Source organism: Mandrillus leucophaeus, unplaced genomic scaffold (assembly GCF_000951045.1).
Source record: "Mandrillus leucophaeus isolate KB7577 unplaced genomic scaffold, Mleu.le_1.0 Scaffold147, whole genome shotgun sequence".
Classification (NCBI taxonomy): Eukaryota; Metazoa; Chordata; class Mammalia; order Primates; family Cercopithecidae; genus Mandrillus; species Mandrillus leucophaeus.
The window spans coordinates 4,381,050-4,401,879 of NW_012101443.1; the positions used below are offsets into that span (position 1 = coordinate 4,381,050).

The 20,830-nt window shown below is 40.4% G+C and overlaps 1 pseudogene; it reads left to right on the plus strand.

Annotated features, from left to right (window-relative positions):
* The window catches only part of LOC105535529, a 25,763-nt pseudogene extending 7,020 nt beyond the window's left edge, over positions 1–18,743 (plus strand).
* The last annotated feature ends 2,087 nt before the right edge of the window (positions 18,744–20,830 follow it).

Sequence of the window (20,830 nt, forward strand, 5' to 3'; positions counted from 1 at the left end):
CGTGTTCACCAGGATGGTCTTGATCTCCTGACCTCGTGATCCGCCCGCCTCGGCCTCCCAAAGTGCTGGGATTACAGGCTTGAGCCACCGTGCCCGGTCTTTAATGCCCATAATTAAACATCATCTTCTTGTAGCCAGGATTCTCCTTGACTACTCTTAAGACTTCTTCAAAATTCTCATAATAGACATATACACAATGGAATATTATTCGGCCTTTTAAAATAAACAAAATCCTGTCATTTGTAACAACATGGATGGAGCTGGAGGTCATTATACTAACTGAGACATAGAAAGAGAAATATTGAACAATTTCACTTACATGTGGAACTTAAAATAATCAAATTCATAGTAGGATGGTGGTTGCCAAGGGTTTGGGGGAAGGTGAAATGAGGCGATGCTGGTCATGAAGTATAAAAATGGTAACTACAGCCCAGGCACAGTGGCTCATACCTGTAGTTCCAGTACTTTGGGAGGCCGAGGTGGGAGGATTGTTTGAAGCCAGGAGTTTGAGACTAGCCTGGGCAACAGGGCAAGACCCTATCTCCACATACACACACACACATATACACACTTAGCCAGTCAAGGTGGCACGCACTTGTAGTCCCAGCTACGCAGAAGGCTGAGGTGGGAAAATTGCTTGAGCCCAGGAGTTTGAGGTTAGCGTGAGCTAGGATTGTACCACTGCATTCCTGCCTGGGCAACAGAGCAAAAAAAAAAAAAAAAAAAAGCATAACTTTGTAGAGGCAATATATATGTTAATTACGTGGAAAGCAGTGATCATTTCACAATGTATACACATATCAAAACATCAAGTTGTATGCCTTAAATATATACAACCTTCATATGTCAATGATATCTTAAAGCTGTTACCGAAAAATCAAGAGTTCCCAGTTTCCATAATATCAGCTTCATAGCAGCTGGCTTCAATAACAGATATTTGAGCTCTCAGTTCCCTGATTTCTCTGCCCCTAGTTTCAGGATTTTCTCACTTTTTTCTTTTAAGGAAGGGACGCACCTTCTTTTGTTTTGGAGGGGTAGAGGGAATCAGCCGTCTTACGTTTATGTTCACAGTAGCCAATATTTACCAAGCACCTCCCATGTGCCAGGCACTGACCTAGGGGTTTTCACACACCACATTTAATTTTCTCCTTACAAGCTTGTGGTAAGGCAGGAACTGTTGTTCCATTTTACAGAAGAAGGAATTCTCAGATAAAAATTACAAACACTGCTTCTTTTCAGCTAAGGGTGAACAGAAACACTCCAGATGCCATCACTCCAGGGTCCAAGTTCTACTGTAGCCACGCTGAACATAAATAACATGCCATGGGTCCAGTAACGCGAGGTGAATTGTGGAATTATGAATAATTTTTTAAACATTTTGGGTAGAGTGTGTGAATGGAACTGCCTCAAGAAAGTAGACTTGGGAAGGGAGGGAAAGAGTAAGCGGGGAAGGAGGGGAGAAAGGGAGAAAAGGCAAGAAGAGATTGTGGGAGTAGTGGGGAAGACTAGTGGCACCAGGGACTTGGGCCAGAATGCGCAGCCACCACAGGAAATACTCAGCCCAAACAGCCTCCCCGCCAGGAAGAGCAGACAGCTTACACCTGGCTTCAATAAAGAGCCTGTCCTGTAACCCTGCCGTGGTCTTGCAGTAGTCATGAAACATCGGGTTTTTTAAAACCCAAAAGGCAACTTGCCTGGTGCTCTGCCACTTCAATCTCTGTATTGTTTTTGGAAGCAATGAATTTATTTATGTTCTACTCATTAAAATGCTGTTTGAAAAAAAAAAGACTGCTATTTATGATGCCCAAATTGAAACATCCTTTTCCAATGAACAGAACACAGGTGGAAAAGCTCATTGATCATTAATTGCTCCTTACTACCAAACACTTTAATTTTTCAGTGAACCTTCAGGTTAGACAAACTAAAAAAAAAATGTTCCTTGACACCCCCTTTGCTTTCTGCTGACACAGGCATGTGAGAACAACGCTTTAACGGTCTTTCTACAGTCTCCTTTATAGCACCTGCATCATCCATACCATTTCAATGTTCTCCGTTTCATTGCCTGGACTTGGACAAAAGCTATTGTCAGTCTGGTCACTTATGGTTTCTTTAAGTTGATGATTAAGCCAGCAAAATTCTGTTTGAAACTGCATCTAATTTAAGGTTTCAAGATCCAACCACGTATTTCCACTTGTCTGTGGTCCCAGTATTCTACTTGTCTTAGAGGCTCCCCAAATCAGTAGACATGAGCTCCTAACCGTCCCACTCAGCAGCCTAAGGACATTGCTGAAGGACTTTCTCCATGTAAGACCACAATTTCTGAAACCATTTCCTCTCCTCACTCTTCTTGACCTCTCTTCAGCATTTGACTCTATTAACCACATCCTCCTTGAATCAATCTCTCTTTCTCTGTGTGTGTGTGTGTGTGTGTGCGCGTGTGTGTGTTAAGAGCAAAGATTCTGGCATCAAAAACCTGAATATGAATTGCAGTCTAACGCTTTGTAACTGCAAGACATTGAAGAAATTACTTGAAAAATCTTGAGTCTCTGTTTCCACATCTGTAAAAAAATGAATGATAATCCCTTCTTTGTAAGAGTTGTAGTGAAGACTGAGTTAGCTGCTTATAAAGTGTTTAAAAGATACACAGTCTCCATGAGGGGACAGTGGACTGATCTGATCCTCTCTGCTTCACATTTTCATCTCTTTTAAATATTAACATTGTCCAAGATTCAGTCTTAACTTGCTGTAGTCTTCAGCCATCAGCCAATGTACATCTTTCTCTACTCTTTGCATATGTCTCCCTGTAACCTTCCCCACATCCCAGACCTCACTTGGAAGCCAGCAGACTAGCCTAGCAGTCTTACACTCCCCAAAAAACCCTTGGAGACATGGCTTCATCTCTAGGTCTTGGTTTCCATGTCTATAAAACAAGATGCTGAGTTGGTGAATGAATGGTAGGGCATGATTCCCCATTGCTCCTTCCTACATAAGTGAAGTAATTTTCCCCACCTGTTTCCCAATCTTTCCTTTATCTTTTTGGTACACTTTGTGTGTGTGTCCCCCAACAAATCTCATGTTGAAATATGATCCCCAATGTTGGAGGTGGGGGCCTGGTAAGAGGTGTTTGGGTTATCAGGGTGGATCCCTCATGGCTTGGTGCTGTCCTCTAGATAGCGAATGAGTTCTCACAAAATCTGCTCATTTAAAATCTCTCTCTCTTTTGCACCTGCTCTCACCATGTGATACCTGCTCTCCCTTTGCCTTCTACCATGATTATAAGGTTCCTGAGGCCTTCATCTGGAGCAATGCTGAACCATGAGCTAATTTCTTTATAAAATTACCCAGCCTCAGTTATTTCTTTACAGAAATGCAAAAATGGCCTAATACATCATACTTTCTTCTTCCTGTCTTCCTCTCCCTCATCTCTGAGGCCTGGAATAGAATTTGGATAGTTTACCAGGTTGCAATCGTCTAGGTTGGGATATACTAGTATAAGATTCTGTCTCTTAGCCTTCATCACCCAGCACGGCTATGGCTTTGGAGATACGGAGTAACTTGGATGCTTCTGATAGGAAACTTTCTTAAGAAATTTAGTTCAGCTTAGTGAAGCGCATAAAATTCATGAAGACACTAAGGTGTCTGCTCCCATCTTAAGCTAAGCTACATATGGTAATAAAACATTTTCACGAGAGAATAGCTTTGTGTAGCCATTCCGGAAAGCAATCTGGCACTACTTAAGCAAATTGACTGCTTAGTTACACTGTATGACTCACCAATTCCACTGCAGGTGTGTGAGTCCACGAGGGAAGCGGTATGAGAATGGTCGTCGTGGCAGAAACTTGGAGGCAGTCCTGGTGTCCACTGGCTGAGTAGATAGGTAAAAGGGGTTATACGCACCATGAAGACTCTTCAACAAGCAGAAGCTAAGAACCAGATGTACACACATCATTATGAATAGATCTTTAAAACACAGTACTGAGTTTCTGAAAGGGAAATAAACAGAATGCAATATTTAGCACAATAGTATTTATATAATTAACAATACCTGCCCATGTAATTGACCACCATTGGAGAATGCAAGGGAATCAATCAACTTATTAGTTTTTAAAACTGGTAAGTAAAAGGGAAGAATCAAGCATTTATTCTGATCCCTTTCTAAAACATACCATGGACAGTCAAACAACACAAAGAGAAGTTTCTTTTTATAGAAGTATTCCAGCTAGTAAACAAAGAAAAAATGCCAGAATTACAATATCATCAGTTTTCAAACTCAACTGTGGCAAATAGACTCTAAGACAGCCTGCAATTATCCCTGATACTTACACCATTGTGCAATCCCCTCCCCTTGAGTGTGGATGGGACCTGTGATTTACTTCTAACCAACACAATATGTAAAAACTATGGGTGTCACTTCCATGATTATGTTACATACAATTGTAGCCTCTCTCTTGCTAGAAGACTTTCTCTATGGATTGTCTGTCCTGCTGACTTTGATGAAGTAAGCTGCTATATGGGGAGGCTCACAGGGCAAGCAACTAACAGCGGCCTCTGACCAACAGCCAGCAAGGAACTGAGGCCCTTAGTTAGACAATCCCCAAAGAATGAAATCCTGCCAACAGTCACATAAACTTGAAAGTGGATCCTATATTAGTCAAGCCTCAGGTGGCACCCCAGCCCTGGTCAACACCTTGTTTGTAGACTTCTAAGACATCTGGAAGCAGAGGACTCAGCTGATTCATGCCTGGATTTTGATCCACAAACACTGAGATAATTTATACGTTTTGCTATAAACCACTAAGTTTGCATCAATAGTGTTACACAGCAATAGGTAAGTAATACAAAAATAAATAGTCCTAGGCTTTGGTCATCAGTGACTGCTAATGTCACATTAAAAAGAGACAACCACATATTATGCACATCCTGACGAAAGAACACAAGACAAATCATGAAACAGTCTTTTAAAAAAATTAAATACAAACGTGATGAGATCCCTAGATTCAGCTACCAACTCAAAGAAACTACAAAAGAATAGAGGAACTCGTTAAACTACATCACAGGGATGCAATCAGCAAAATCTACACTTTGTTAAATTCCATGGGACAAAACACCTGGGTTTCTCAACAAACAAACTGTAGGGGGGAAAAAACAGATTCAATAAGAAACCTACTAATTAAAAGAGACTTATAGAAATATAAACCAATCAATATGTTTGGGTCTTACTTAAATTTGGATTCATATAAACAAACTGTGGAAAAAATAACACTCATTAGAAGACTGGAAATTTGAGGATTAGCTTTTTGACATTAAGAAAATATTGTTCTCAAAAAAAATCGTTCTTTTAAAGCTATTGATGAGAATATTGTGGTTATGTTATCTTGCAGAAATACACACTCAAATATTTATGGGAGAAATGATCTGATGTGTAGAAGGCAGGCAGTGGATGGGATGTAGATGAAGTAGGACTGGCCATGGCCTGATGGTAGTTAAGGATGAATGATGGGCACAGCGGATTTATTATATTCTTCTATGTCTTTTTGGATATGTTCAAAATTCCTCTCCATAATAAAAAGTTTTTAAAATAACATACAAACAAGAAAACAACAAACAGTTTGAAAGAACACTCACAAACAAAAAGGCACCAACATTAGACAAGCTGCATATAAGGCGGGAGAAAAACAGTGCAGAATGCGGATTTAAAAAAAGGAATAAATAAGCAAATGAATACATAAACTAACTGAGGGCCCAGTGAACCAATGATGATAGTGGTTATACACAGAAGAGTACGATTAACTCAACGCTCTACTCACCTAGGTCCAAAAGAAAAGAAGTTTCTCAGGGCTTTATTTGTCAGAAGCTCCCCAGCCTGCCCCTTGTCTGAAGCCTGATGCTAGGACTGTGTACCTTTAAACCTCATCCAATTCCCTTCACTGCCCGAGGCCACATGCTAGTCTAGACATGCATCACACATCCTTCAATGGTCTCCCTTCCTCTCTTAGATCCATTCTCTCCCCTGCAATCCTCCCTGGCCCCCACCTCCCACCGATTTACCACTTTCGTGAAATACAACCTTGTCACTGTTCTGCTCAAGATCCAACAACGGTTTCCCAGTAACCTACAACACAGTTAAAATCCGTTTCCCAATATTCAAGACCTTCAACAACTGGCCTGCCACTCCTTTCCTACTTTCGCCACTTCTCGACATGAACTCAGCACTCCACCCAACTCCCAGCACCCCACACTCCTGTTCCCCAGCTCAGCCACAGCCAGCCAACCCAACCACACCCTCCTTAGCACAGTGGCTCTCCCTTGACTGCTCCTAATCTTGTCTATAACAGGGACACACCCCTCCTAGCTCTGCCCCAAGCGGAGAGGTTGCTAATCTGATTGGGCTTTATCACCAATGCAGGAGCGAGTGTGTCCAGGAGTTTGTTCCTTCTAGGGGATTCGCAGTCTCACTGACTGCCAGAATGAAGCCGCGGACCTTCCCGGTGAGTGTTACAGCTCTCAAAGGTGGCAGGGACCCAAAGAGCGAGCAGTAGCAAGATTTAGCAAGATTTACTTTGAAGAGCCAAAGAACTAACCTCGGAAAGACACCCAAACACGTTTCCGCGGCTGACGCGGGGCGTGGTGGGCGGCTTTTATTCCTTTATTTGTTCCTGCCTGTGTCCTGCTGATTGGCCCATTTTACAGAGTGCTGATCGGTCCATTTTGCAGGGTGCTGATTGGTCCATTTTACAGGGTGCTGATTGGTCCATTTTACAAACTTCTACCCAGCTACAGAGTGTTGATTAGTGCCTTTTTACAGCACCCCGATTGGTGCATTTTACAAACTTCTAGCTAGCTACAGACTGTTGACTGATGCATTTTTACAAAGCACTGATTGGAGCATCTTACAATCCTAGCTACAGACTGCTGAGTGGTGCATTTTACAATCCTCTTGTAAGACAGAAAAGTTCTCCAAGTTCCACTCCACACAGGAAGTCCAGCTGGCTTCACCTCTCATGAGGGGGCGTGGTCTGCAGCCCAACACTGGGGTGAGGTTCTCTGACACTGTGGACTCCAGTTGCCTGAGGCCATAAGCAGAATGGAGCTGCTTCCCCAGGGCAGCTGAATCAACTTGCTCTTTTTCTAGGGACCTTGTTCATCTCTCATCCCTGAAACAGAATGAGTAAATTGAGGTACGACTGTCCGGCTCTGAGTTGGCCCAGTCGTCTTGCTCTCTGCCCTCTCCCCTCCACCCACGCTGCGCTCATGGGCAGGTGAGTAGGAGGAAGTAGCACCTTCCCTAAAGCTGTGAGCCTGCGCCCACAGTAGGCTCAGCCTCCGCTGTGAGCCTCAGCCTCCGCTGAGCAGAGAACCCCTGCCGGTTCTCAGGGCGATTTAAGATGATGCGAAGTTAGGTTAAAACCTAAACAGTACTAAAGTGAAAACCATAAAGAGTGGAAAATGCCCTTAAAAATATCTTAAACTGTTCTTAGAATACTGCCTGGAATAAAAGGCTGTACGTATACAATTCTGTGTCTGCTCTCCCAATTCTTTGTTGGTCATTGTTTCTCTATGACTTTCAATTAATTCTTCAGTTGATTCCTCCACTCTTCCACTAGCCTCGGCCAGGTCTCCTGAACAAAGTGCTTCTCTTCTCTGTTGGAGGCTGGAAAATCATTAAAATCATTTACAAGAGTGAGGAAGAGAAACCCAGGCTGGCAGTGAGTGGGACAAGGGAACCTCTGGGGTTATGATGGAGTTCTGTTTCTTGACCTTGGCTGTGGTTAATACAGGTGTGTTTACTGTGTCATAATTCATCAAGCTGAACACTGGTGACTGTGCACTTTTCTTTATGATCGTAATACTTCAATTTTTTAAGGTTTATTTTAAACACATAATTCTTCCCCTAAATTTTCCAGCAAGGCTGGACTGTTTCAGGCTTAATGGTCCAGAACCCATGATATCTGCCCCTAGCCCTCTCTGTTTGTTTTCTTTTAACAAGTAGTTGAATTCCAGTAAATTAATTGAGGGTAGGATGAAAGTAAATTATAAAGTAACTCCATTACTAACTTGCTGTGACTTTTGCAGTCACCATGTTGTACAACAGATCTCTTAAGCATATTCCTTCTTTTGGTTTTAGAAAAATTTAAGTATTTTTCTTAGTGTGACAGCTCTTACATAACACTCTAAAATGAATTTCTGTGCTGCTTCTTATCTTTCTACCATTGGCTACCAAGTTATAACCCAAGAGTACTGTTCTGGGCTACATTGCATCTTCCCCAAATTTACATGTTGAAGTCCTAATCCCCAGTACCTTGGAATGTGATTGCATTTGGAGATAGGGTATTTAAAAAGGTCATTGCATTAAAACGAGGGCACATGGAGTGGGCCCTAATCCAAAATAACTGGTATCCTTATAAGAAGAAGAGATAAGGACACAGACAAAGACAGAAGGAAGACCATGCGAAATCACAGAGAGAAGACAGCCACCTACAAGCTAAGGAGGGAGGCCTCAACAAAAATAACTCAGCTGACACCTTGATCTTGGACTTATAGCCTCCAGAATTGAAAGAAGATAAATTTCTGTTATTTAAGCCAACTTTATTATGGCAGCCCTAGCAAACCAATGTAAGTATCAATCTCCCTTGCAAGTGAACTAATGCTGTAATAAATAACACAAAATTTCATTGTGTATGTACCATCTCCAGGTAAACTGGAAACTTTTTGATGTTAGTGAATGTGACTTTTATGCCTTAGACCATCTCATAAAAAAATCACCATTTATATACATGATAGATGCTCAGTAAATATTTAAAACCCATTTCTTAAACTGCAGGATATATGAAGACCTCTTTGTCTTCATCTATTTCAGGGTTTCAGCCTTATTGACATTTTGGACTGAACAGTTCTTTGTTGTAGAGGACTGTCCTGCACGTTGTAAGACATTTAGCAGCTTCCTGGGACCCTTCCCACTAGACGCCAGTAGTACAAACCCCCTTCCCATTGTCTTGAAAACCTGAAAACCAAAAATGTCTCCAGACATTGTCAAACCTCCCCTGAGATTCAAGCCACTCCTGGTGGAGGGCTGGTCTATTGTAGCCATATCTTTTTCTCCTCTTCTTGGATATTTTGTTTCAAGTATTATACAAATCTGGAGATTCCTTAGAGATGTGTATGATGAATCCTGAGCATCATCAGGGTAACAAGAAATAAGGCCAAATGTATTGGTGGAGGCTGGCTGATGCATCTCTGAATATGATTTGGTAGGGCCATTTTGTCAAATTTGGTCTGTAGGAAGAAGAGTCTCTGTAGTAGGACAAGACCAATGAAAAGACTAAAAATGTCAAGACGGCGGTTTCTGCTGAGTCAGAAGCCCAGGCCTCTCTTCCCAAGATTTCACCTCCTGGACACTGGTCACTGCTAGGATCAACACAGGCAATGAGTTATTTCTATCTCCAGTAGGATTGACTATTTTAAATGATTTGCAGATTCAGCCATTTCATAGCGAACAAATCCCACATCACAAAAACCACCAGGGAAATTGCCACTAATGAGTATGCTTGTTAACGACCTTCCTTAGTAAAGAAGGCAGTGGCTGAAACGGCTGGGCCCCAGAACTGTGGTCTCCCCTCTGAAGCTGGCCTCGCACCCTGAGGCTGAGGCTGGTGTGAGGAGGACAGTGTGACCTCTCACTTTCTACCCACCTCCCTCCTGGAGAACCATCTCAGGACCTCAGGATTGACCTCTGGATCTCACCAACTAGTACCCACGACTTTCATGGGTGTAAAAATCAAATTATGGTGGTGAGGCTCAAGGGGTCATCCTGTCTACTAAGAATCTGAAAGAGTGACGGGTCATGCTTTGTGGCCCAAAACCACAATCTAGTCTGATGGTTCCAATGCCTCTACCATCTGATATGGCATCACATGGAGGGAATAAGTAGAGACCAGGAATAAGGCAGCCTGGAGCCAGAGTATGGAGTGACTCCATGCCAAAAATAATAAATATAGATTATTTCTGGACTCATAAACTTCCCATGCCAAGAAGTCATTCTCTAATGTTTGTGGAGGAAGCATGGACATGGTATTGAAGACACCCATGATTTAGTTAAATCAAAGGAAACTCCTATAATCCATGTGCTACTAGAATTCCCAGCAACACATTTATATAAGTAACTATAACATGAGATAATAAAGAGCCACCTAGAGAGAAGAGGAAGAAGCCCGATACTCTTCAAGTCTCTCGAGAAGCAAAGGAAGTACTTTTCTGAAGCAAAGCTTAGTAGCAGATATAGTAACACTTTCCGTTTCCACTTTCTGAATTACTCATCGCACTATTTACCGTCCCAGAGGTACCAAGGGTAATACTGAGACAAAAATGTACTCCCACTGGGACTAAAAAGGAAGTCTGGGTTGTATTTCACACCTGCTCCCTCTCCTTCAGCTCTGCATTGGGTGACAGATGCAAAACTCCTTCGGATTTGACTAAAGGTAACCCACACTCCTGGAGTCTGAGTGAATACCCACAAGCCACAGGCTAAATATGTCAGAGGGAGTTTTATAGGGGTTCCCACAGCTTCCCCATTTCCTTCCAGCGAAGCAACATGATGCACAGGGTTCTTTTGGTGCAGTGCAGCTTGGAGATTTGATATACACAAAGGGGTGCATCTCTTTCCAGAAAGGCATAGTTAGCTGCCATTGACCATCGTGCTCAACACAAACTACTTCATGTCCACCTCATCACAATTTACTTTATATCATTTTCTGTGACACATTAAATTTCCCATGCAAAAGCCATTTTCCTATCTCTTTCCTTTGCTAGAAAAAGAAGTCAATAATGACCACACTGCTTAGTGGTTACAATAGTTTTATTGCTTTTGTACTAGGTTATGATAGACACTGAACAGACATTTTAATTCCATTTAACAAAAATAAAGCAGAAATAAAATGTCCAAAATGAAATTGAGTACTGGCTGGGCACAGTGACTCTTGTGTGTAATCCCAACACTTTGGGAGGTCAAGAGAGGTCAAAACCAGCTTAGGCAGCATAGTGAGACCCCATTCCTACAAAAATAGAAAATTAGCTTGGCATGGTGGCATGCATCTATAGTCCTAGCTACTCAGGAGACTGAGGCAGGAGGATTGATTGAGCACAGATGTTCAAGGCTGCAGTGAGCAAGGATGGACTATTCCAGCCTGGGTAACAGAGCTAGACCCTGTCTCAAGAAGGAAAGACAAAGGTGGTGGGGGAAGGAAGAAAGGAAGGAGGGAATGAAGAAAGGAAGGGAGGGAGGGAGAGAGGGAACCAAGTACCAGTGCTAAGGACATGTAATATACTAAAAGAGCCTATAATGTGAATTTGAGCTTTGTCTGCCACCTTGAAAAAGAGTAACAGAGAAGTCTTTTTTTTTTCATTCTTTCTTTTTTTTTTTTTTAAACATAATGCTGTGTCTCACAAGCCCTTCACCCAATGGGAAAACAGCTAGTGTGAAAAATTTAGAGCACATCTAGTATTAGGGCATAGCCCAAGTTGCTATAGCAAAGTTACACAAAACACAGTGCCTCAAGCAGAATGGAAGCATATTTCCTTTTAACAGAGGAGCACATAGGTTGTGGGTAGGACAGGGCCAAGAAGCTGACTCTGCTCCATGAGGTCCTCCAGGGACCCAGGATCATCTTCTTCTTTTTTTAAAAAAATTAAATCTAATTTCTGTAGAGCCAAATACATACTTTTCCAAGTGTTTCCACTTGTTGCCCTAGGAACATTCCCTAGAACGTTGCTCTCATCTGCAGCACCTCCTCTTTATTCTGCCCCAAAGGAAGGGTAAAAGAGAGTACAGAGCAATCAGTTTCTTTTTAAAGGGTGTTAGTAAGAAGTTGCAACTCACATCCCATTGGCCAGAATTTAATCACATATCTAGCTTAAGTTACCCCAGGAAATGGAGTTTGTGTGCCCAACTAGAACCTGGAAGATTATAATACAAAAAGGATAAAGGGGGAAATGAATATAATTACGATATTATGCCACAACATCAAAACCTTTACACAACTTGGGGACTGGATTCTTTTCTAATATCTTTCAACAAATGAGAATATAGTACTAGAACACAATTTGCAAACAACACAGCAAAAGTTTCATGCAATGATAGTCAATTTTGGCATCTTTGTTGTTAATTTTTGTCTATTACTTACTTCCACTTTTTTGCAAAGATTGGAATCAGTTAAAAGCATGAAATTGTCTGTCAAATCTGAGAGACTGATGCCAGATAGTATCTTCGTTATTTCCCTTTAGCACAATCCAAAATTTATTTTCAATGACTCTGGCAATCACAAAATGAAGAAATCTGTGAAGCAAGAATACTTCAGCCCAAAGCATTTCTGCAGTTTGGCAACGGTCTGTAGTTCAGAGTTATCTGGTGACCACATCAAATACCTTGTGCTGTTTTTGAACCATATTTCCTATGCTATACGCTATGACTCTGATCTGATCTTAATTTCCCATGACAACTACAAAAATGCAAGAAGGACAAAGTTCTGTGGAATGTCAATATTCCTTTAGGTAGTCATTGCTTTTGATGAAAGCATGACTAATTGTTGGCAGAAAAAAAACCTCTGATTGAGTGAAGGAAAATAAAAGATGCTATCAGTGTGTCAATGAAGAGATTTTTATGGTGTGCCTACAAACAAACATATGATGATGTCAGTTCCAAATTATCAAAACAGCAGTTGATACAATGTTTTATCTGTTTAGAAAATGTCAATGCCTTAGAGCAATAACTGCTATAATCCATTGTCATGATGTATTGTACTGATGGCATAGCAGAAGTAGATATTCTTCCAGCCTCAGTAGTGACAGTGATAGTAACAACAACATCAATAATAGTAGTAGTTATATTTTCCTTAATTCTACTCTTTATTGGACACTATGCAAATTACTTTTATGCAAACTTTCTTATAATTTTCACAATAATATTGCAAGGTAAATAAAATAGGCATCACAGGAAGGCTCAGTGAATAGGTTGACTAAGCTCATCTGGTAGTTGTGGCAGTGGTGATAGCGAAGATACATGAAGTGCATTCTCTGTTCCAGACCATGTACTAAGCACAGTGAAGCTGGGATTCAGAGCCATGGCATCTTTGCTATGGCGCCTCATAGACACAGGCAGAAGCCAGGTTTGTCACAAGCCACAAGATTCATCCTGCTGTAGGAAGCCACTCAGGTTGCCTCAGAAACATGAGTTCTGAGCATGCCAACAAGTCTTGAAGTGATGTGACATTCTAAAATTAATCCAATCCATATGGATGGTTAATACCCATTCCATCACATGGGTAGGAAGCACCTACTTCCTCCTACAATGTATTACATCTGGTCTAAGGGGGATGGATGATGGCCAGGCTATAGCAAAGAAATGCTGGAATGGAATTTGGGGCTATCAACAGCTGTGCTTTAAGTCAAATTCTCCAAATTTGTCTGAAGCAGATAAATACAATGGTGATCAGAATACCATACTCAACTGCTATAGTTTGAACATGTCCCCTCCAAAATTTAAAATAATATTAGAAGGTGGGGCCTTTAAGAAGTGATTAGGCCATGAGAGCACTTCTCAAGAATGGGATCAGGCACCCTTAGAAAATAACTTGACAATGGCAGTTTGTCCCTCTTTGCCTTCTGCCTTCCTCCATGTGAGGACACGGTGCTCCTCCCTCTGAAGGATGCAGTATTCAAGGAGCTATCTTGGAAGCAGACAGCAGCCCTCAGATGCCCGAACCTGCAGTCACCTTGATCTTGAAACTCCCAACCTCCAGAACTGTGAGAAATAAACTTCTATTCTATATAAATTACCCAGTCTCAGGTATTTTCTTACAGCAGCACAAAATGGACTAAGACACCTCAAATACTTTAAAGTGAAGAAAAAAATTAAAGGAAGCATGAACCAAGTACCACAGGAAGGGATTCCATATCATTTTATAATTCTTTCCAGTATGTAGCTCAGTGCCTTTCCAATTGTCAGTGCTCAATAAATAATTGTGATTGTATTTTAAGGGGGAAAAACTGAATTAACTATGCAGGTCACTTTATCTGTTTTCCGAATTTTAAATAATTGGGTTGATGACTAGTAAATTGAACAAAGAGATTTTGGTTAGCTGATTAAATTGAGGTGATGCTACCTTGCATGATTAAACGGTAGATTTCTGTTTTGATTTTCTTCCATTAAATAGATAGAAATAAGGACCCTCTTGTTGACAAATTGGGTTTTTTGTTTTTCGTTTTTGGTTTTTTGTTTTTTTTTTGCAAGTGCCTGCATCCACTCATCTAAAATGTAAACTTCCATTTGTAAAATATGTTTTAGTAGCTTTTAGAAAGTCATGACAAATGGTTGGAGGAAGGCATAATGGAAGTCACAAATTATTATTAATTACTTTGGATATAAGTGAGTTTAAAATAAACTTCCTGGGTTTTATTACTGTCATTATTACTATTAGCAGTTGTATTAGTATTTACTTGAATCTTATGTCTTTAATAAAACAATTTTTAAACCCTGAGAAGTTTTTAGTGTTGCAATGGCTATTAGAATTTTGTCTCCCTTCTACAGAAGCTCACAATGGCAAGCTCAATCAAATAATAGAGATTCTGACAGTTTCTAACTCTAAGGCTGTATGTCTCAGCATGTGTCTGTCATCATACTTGCCTGGCCACCCACTCGAGGGGACACAGGGTAGGGTCCGTCTTAGGATTTGCTATATTTAACCCACTTTACCACAGCCCCTGTAAATTCCCACAAGTTTTTCTAAAAAGAATAATCACCTTAATTTGTAAATTCCTTAGGGGGAAGGATTTTGTATCCTTTTTTCCTTAGTGACTATGAAGTTTCTTCTCTAGGTTTGAGGAGTGATCATTAACTTTGATGAAAAGAAACAGGGACCAAAGTGAACCTGTCAGTGATCACATCAGCTGATAAGCAAACTGAAGATGATTTAAAGTGATAAATACCGAGGTATATAGCTAGATGCTTCACATTTTCAGTCACACACAGTTTCCAAGTCACATCTAGAATTGGTGAGCAATGCCTATATACACAGGGTCCATTGTTGCCAAAAAAGCCACAACCGCAGTGATGAAGCTTATAAACTTGGTGAAGACATTCACATCAATTCTGTTTATATTTATTGAGTGCATACAAGGTCCAGCACTATCATGGGCACTGTGAGAAATATTAAAAACTCAGCCGGGCACAGTGGCTCACACCTGTAATCGCAGCACTTTGGGAGGCCAAGGCTGGTGGATCACTGAGGTCAGGAGTTCAAGACCAGCCTGGCCAACATGGTGAAACCCTATCTCTACTAAAAATACAAAAGATTAGCCGGTGTGGTGGCATGTGCCTGTAGTCCCAGCTACTCAGGAGGCTGAGGCAGAAGAATTACTTGAAGCAAGGAGTCGGAGGTTACAGTGAGCAGAGATCCCACCACTGCACTCCAGCCTGGGTGAGAGAGTGAGACCCCATCCCCCCAAAAAAAAAAAAAATTCAATGAGAGTCTATGAAGAAGACATTACTAACAATTCAAGAGAGTTAACCCAAAAGATAATGGTGTCTATGGACTTGTTTCTTGTGGTTTTCCAACTTTCTAGTCTTAGGACCATTTTAAATTCTTAAAAGCTACTGAGAACTCCAAAGATCTCTATTTATGTGGTTACATCTATCAATATTTAGTGGTTAGAAATTAAAACTAAAAGATTTTTAAATATGTAGTAATTTATTTTAAAATAAGAATAGACCAGGTGTGGTGGCTCACACCTGCAATCCCAGCACTTTGGGAGGCCGAGGCAAGTGGATCACTTGAGGTCAGGAGTTCAAGAACAGCCTGGCCAACATGGCGAAATGCCATGTCTACTAAAAACACACAAAAAATTAGCCGGGTATGATCGCAGCTACTCAGGAGGCTGAGGCAGGAGGATCACTTGAACCCAGAAGTTGGAGGTTGCAGTGAGCCAAGATGGCACCACTGAACTCCAGCCTGGGCAACAGAGCAAGATTCCATCTCAAAAAAATAAAATAAAATAAGAAGAAACCCATTGCATGTTAACATATACAACATATTCTTGTAAAAAAAGAACTATATCTTTCAAAACAAAAAAAAATAGTGAGACTCATGTGGAAGTTCAGTAAGTTGCTCTCATAGAAGTAGAGGATAGAACAGAGGGATGGAGAGGCTGGGGAGGAAGGAGGGAGAGATGAGAGATTGGTTAGCAGACACAGGATTATGGCTGGATAGGAGAAATAAACTCTAGTGTTCTTTAGCGCTGTAAGGTGACTAGTTAATAATAATTTATTCTATGTGTTCAAATAACTAGAATGTTTCAGCACAAAGAAATGATCAATGTTTGAGGAGATGGATATGCTAATTACTTTGATTTGATCATTACACATGGCATAAAGATATTGAAATATCACACTGTACCCCACAGAGATGTATAATTATTATGTGTCAATTAAAAATTAAAAAGAGATTAACATCAACTAATAATAAAATGGAACAATCATAAACAGAAAAAACAACATATCATAGAGAGAAGGATTGGGAGGAGGGAAGTGCATATGGCCATGAAAGGACAACAGGAGGGACCTTTGTAGAGAGGGAACTTCTCAATATCTTTACTGTGGCAGAAGAAACATGAAACAATACACGCATTAAAATTGCACAGAACTAAATATACACATGCATACAAAAAGATAGAGTCACTCTCTCCCCAGGCTAGAATGCAGTGGTGCAATCATAACTCACTACAGCCTCGAACTCCTGGGCTCAACTGATCTTCCTGCCACAGCCTCCTGAATAGCTGGAATTACAGGCATGAGCCACAGTAGTCAACACACTGCATTATTTTCTACAATTTTCTGCAAATCGACATGTGTCACAAATTTCAAATTTTAATTTAAAAAATCAGTGAGAAAAGTGGCATTGTTTTATATTTTTGCAAATTTCCTTAATATCTGGCTTAATAGAGGACAGCTGAACTCTCAAATCCACTTGTGCATTCAATCTGTTACAAGGTATGCTTTTGGTTGAAGTATATGAAGAAAATTCAGCCTCACACAGATATGCAACTGAAAGGAAGATAAGTAGTAAAATAGCCATTTCAGATCATTGGGATATTCTTCTCTGATACTGCACCAAACCTGAACAAGTTTCTTAAAGATGGGATGCAACGTGGAATCTAAAACCATCACATTAAAATCCATTAGTCTTCCTTACATTTTGAATTTTGTTTGTGTATTAGCCCATTTTCATGCTGCTGATAAAGACAGACCCGAGACTGGGCAATTTACAAAAGAAAGAGGTTTATTGAACTTACAGTTCCATGTGACTGAGGAGGCCTCACAATCATGGTGGAAGGTGAAAGGCATGTTTCACATGGCGGCAGACAAGAGAAGAAAGCTTATGCAGAGAAATTCCCATTTTTAAAACCATCAGATCTCGCGAGACTCATTTACTATTACAAGAACAGTGCAGGAAAGACCCGCCCCCATACGTAATTGAATCACCTCCCACTGGGTTCCTCCCACGGCACACAAGAATTGTGGGAGTTACAATTCAAGATGAGATGTGGGTGAGGACACAGCCAAACCATGTCACTTTGCAACATCATGCATTGGTCTTTGGGAAAATATCAGCAGATCTTTGAAAGAGTAACACTTCTAGTATAAATTTCAAAACATTACATCCATTCATATCACCACTGTTCTCATCAGAAAAGCCTTTAAGTATTGTAAAGCTGCCAAGCTCATGGTGGCATATGCAAGTATCCCAAAATTCTAATTTTCACTTAAGAGCTCAAATTTTATCATTGGCTATAAATACTGTCATTTGTTTTCCTTGTAAAGTCAGACTCAGATTTCTCGTTTTTGACAAAATGCCTGCCAAATATACAAGTCTGAATAGCCACATCGTGTCTACCAGTTGGCCTTTCAAACAAATATGGTGTTCCGTGGAAAAGCAGATAGTTGAGCTCATAGCTCAAACAATCACGAAAGTGCCTTTCCTCAGGAGCCTGCCTTTATTCATCTAAAATGTAAGTTTCCACTTGTAAAACATGTTTTAATTACTGTGAGAAAATCAGGACAGATGGGTTGAGGCAAGATGATACTCACAAATTATATTGCCACTGTCTGGTGGGGAAAAATACAATGATCATTAGTACAGTTTAGTGCCCCTGCCTCAACTGGTCCTAAGGTACCAAAAATTGCATCCAATATCGGCAGTCCGAGTCCTTGCACACCTGCTCTCTCACAGCTTCTTCCTCAGTCTAGGCCAGCATCACCGTGGTGGATGCCTTCCTGTGCACCTGGAAACTCTCAGACAGCAAGAATTTTGATGATTACATGAAGTTAATCGGTGTGAGTTTTGCTACCAGGCAGGTGGCTAGCATGACAAAGCCTACCACAATCATCAAGAAGCATGGGGACATTATCACCTTAAAAACACAGAGCACGTTCAAGAACACAGAGGCCAGCTTTCAGCTGGGGATGGAGTTTGATGAGACAACAGCAGATGACAAACAGGTCAAGTCCATTGTGACACTGGATGGAGGCAAACTTGTTCACCTGCAGAAGTGGGCAAGAGAGGACACTTGTGCCAGAGCTAAGTGATGGGAAACTCATCCTGACACTCACCCAGGGCACTGCGGTTTACACTCGCACTTACGAGAAAGAGGTATCACCTGCCTGCGCTGTCACTGACTGCTCCTCTGCTACCCTTTGACTCAGCACCACATTGCCTCATTTATTTCCTCTGCATTTTGTATAAATCCACCTTGTTGAAGAATTCTGAGGTCACGTGCCTCAGAAGAATTCAGATCCAGTTCCAGTTCCTGTCGTGTACGTGTTTTTTTTTTTTTTTTAATGGCATTCAATGTGTGCTCTGAGGTCAACAAAGCAGAGCCAAGGTCAAAAAAAAGAAAAATTGTCCAATATCAGTGCAAAGCCAACCTCATGAAATGGGCAAATCATGTCTTTAAATTATTATGAAAACAGCAAAAGCTCTTTTCAGGTCCAACTGAAAAGGTTTCAGGATCCCACTTTGAAAACTGCTGAGGCAGAAGAACCCACCACACTAATTTAAGGATTTAATTTAATCATAATTTAAGGATTTAGGGTTCTTAGTGTCCCTTAACTTCATTAGCGGCACCAGTGACTATTAACTCAAGGATGGAGTAATGTATTTAATGTCATCTGATTGTAGATTAATACTTCTGTACCATTAAAATCACAGTAGTTTGCAATTGGCCACCGCAGATATTGTTAGGTACCAGAATAAAATAAAAGCCTTATTACCAATTCTCTTTTATTCTTAAAGGCAAAAGTATTTTCTGGCCTTCATCTTATAAATTACCCCTAATGGATGACTAGCAAGACAAGTTAGCTTTTCAGATTTCAGCAAACTCTGCAGTGGTGATCAAAAAAAGAGAAGAGGCTTAAATGTCCCCTACCCCACTTAATAAGGTCAGAAAGACCACAGCCCCATCAGTCAGGACTCTTTTAAAGTCTTTTATCAAGTACACCTGTGTGCTTGACTTAGACTAATTTAAAAGCAAGGATGTCAGAAAGTGATTCAGCGATTTACACAAAAAAATATCAGAAAGCGATTCTAACTTGGTTTTTAGCCCTATAGCCTTTTTTCTTATATTGCAAATATACCCAGTACAGTAAGTGTTTTTAGGCATAGTGTATGGGGGAAAAAAGTGCAATCTACTGCTAAATGTTTTGTTGCATAGGAACAAAAGAGCTTGAGTATTTTCATTATAAAGACAAACTTCTGACAAATATATATATATAGCCTAAGATGTTGATATGGTAGGTTGTGAAAGGGGCCAAGATCTCTTCAGGGTAAAGGAGTTCATTGGGCTTGGTGCTTATTCATTCCAGTTTGCATCTTCCTGCACCTTGTTAAAGCTATAGAAAAGCAACATTGCATCATAAAAGAGTGAGCTCCTTTAAAAAAATTAATGCACTTCCTTTTTTAAAAGTTTATGATTTAAGCAGATAGCTTAGAGAGTTTACACATACCCCCCGCCCCCTACATACCCATGCAGTTTCTCCTATTATTAACATCTTGCACTAATGTGGTACCTTTGTTACGATTAATGATTCAATATTGATGTATTATATTAACTAAAGTTCATGGTTTACATTAAGATTTACTCCTTATGTCATACAGTTCCATGGGTTTTGATAGATGCAGAATGTCATGTGTCTACTCCTATAATATTGTATAAAACAGTTTCACCACTCTCAAAATCCCCTGTGTTTCACCTGTATTCATCCTTCTTCCCCCCACCCTCCCAACCCTTGGCAACCACTAATCTTTTTACTGTCTCTTTAGCCTCTTGATGTGATGGATTACATTAACTGTATTTCAAATGCTAAACCAACCTCACATGCCTGGAATAAATTCCACTTGCTTGTGGCATATACTAATTTTTATATATTGTTGGATTCAATTTGCTAATATTTTGTTGAGCATTTTTTATCTATTATCTATTTTCATGAGAGATATTGATCTATAGTTTCTTTTCTCGTTGTGTCTTTATCTGGTTTTGGTATTAGGGTGATTCTGCACTCAAGAATAAGTCAGAAAGTGTTCCATTTGCTTCTATTATCTACAAGAGATTATAGAAAATTGCTATTATTTCTTTGTTAAATGTTTGGTAGATGTACCAGGACAACCATCTAGGGTTGGTGCTTTCTGTTTTTTGGAAGGTTATTAATTATTGACTTAATTTCTGTAATAGATATATTTCTGTAATAGATATTCACAATATCTATTTCCCTTTGTGTGAGTTTCCTATA